The following is a 1,707-nucleotide window of genomic DNA, read 5'->3' on the forward strand; positions in this document are numbered from 1 at the left end:
GAGAAATAAGCCGCGGAATATAAAAGTCTGAAGTCCGATTTGACTGCTGAGTTGGCAGATGAATCATTACAGAGCGTAACTGAAATACCGAACCATTTGAGGAAGAGTTTGTGCAGTTCATGAGAGGATAAATGGCCACTTCCCTGTGAGGCGTTACATAGTGGCGACGAGACAGAGGCAGGGAACTCTAAGCGAACAACAGCAGGCGATCTGAAGGGGTGCATGGGGAAGCGAACAGTCATGAGAAAAATTGGCTTTAAGCCATGAACAAACAAAAAATAGATAGAAGGGAATAGTGAAAAGGAAGAAGGAGAGAGTGAAGCAAGAAGTAGAAAACAAAGAGCTGAGCTAACCTACAGAGTAAGGTAGCATCGATCAGACAGAAGGTTTGAGAGCTTTGATCAATCCCTACGAGGATATGTGTCGGGAACTGAGTACCAAATTAGACTCATCCCATTCAAGACCAATTGAGGTCGAGACTTGGTAAGGAAGAGTCTATGCACTCTAGTGGCTTAGGGAATCCAAAAACCACCCTACTAAGCATTATATGTTTCAAGAGACTCAAATTGAGCTCCTCATTGTAAAAATTCTTCTTTAAAGACACAATAAAAGAAGGCCACCACTAAAAGCTAGACCGGAGACGTAGCCCAGAAGGGTTGGGTGAACTCCTTATTAATTTGTTGTGTTCTTGTATTTGCTTACTATGTTTCTCTCACTATTTTCCATTTTCCAGTGTCTGTTTATTTTAGAATCTGATCAAACCGTTGCCTAAAATAACATAGACACACATCAGCACATGAGTCTGTAATACCTTCATTCATTAATTATTTAACTGAGCTCACTCATCAGTGATTTTTGGATCAAGAACATAGGTAGAGATGGATCGTTGAAACCGCATTAACCAACTGGATGATAGGGGAAGTTGTGGCCACTTGTCATTGGATGAAAATATCTATTGGCATTGTGATCTATCAGAGGTTATGCAATCAAAAATTTGGGAAAGAACTAAGAGAAAAAGAAATGAATAATCATGGACGAGAGTGGGGAGAGTGGACAAGAACTTGAAGAGAGATCCATTGTGAATGGAGGTAGAGAGAACCATCACTGATGATAATGTGCAAGAAAGATCACTCCAAAGAATCATAAGGAAAGAGGATTTTTCTGGTCTGATCAATGGGTTCAGAAAGGAGTTTTTTATTTTCTCGTTGAAAAATAGGGGATGAGAGGATGTTCAGTAGGTGAGGGTAAACCTCATGACACCAAAGGGGTTGGAGGGTGGAGATGGATTTACTTTGGAATCGCTTGGAATCCTAGGTAGAGGTTTAGGACTTGGATTCTTGGAAAGAATTCCTGGAGTCTCCTTTTATTGTTAAATATTCTCCTTTGCTTGTTGAGTATTGGCAGTGGCTTTGAGATTCCCTTAGTGGGTGGAGCCACTATATTATAGGGAGGAGTTGAATACTATGGATTCCTTGGAGGGTAGAGGTGAAGCCTATGGATTTCCTAGAGACTTTCTAGTTGTAGAGTAGTTGAAGTGTGGACGTAGGAGGCATATGAATTAATCCCTTTGAAGTTGTAAATTGTTATTGGGTTGGTGCGTGGAGGAAGGAGAGCTTATGGAGTCCCTATTTGAACAAATAGTTGGCACACAATCCCTTGTGAGGGCCATATTAGTCTTTGGAACTTGGCTTGGGGCTGATTACTACA

Source organism: Pinus tabuliformis, chromosome 4_2 (genome assembly GCF_031772625.1).
Source record: "Pinus tabuliformis cultivar Carrire ecotype Pingquan chromosome 4_2, CPIR1, whole genome shotgun sequence".
NCBI lineage: Eukaryota > Viridiplantae > Streptophyta > Pinopsida > Pinales > Pinaceae > Pinus > Pinus tabuliformis.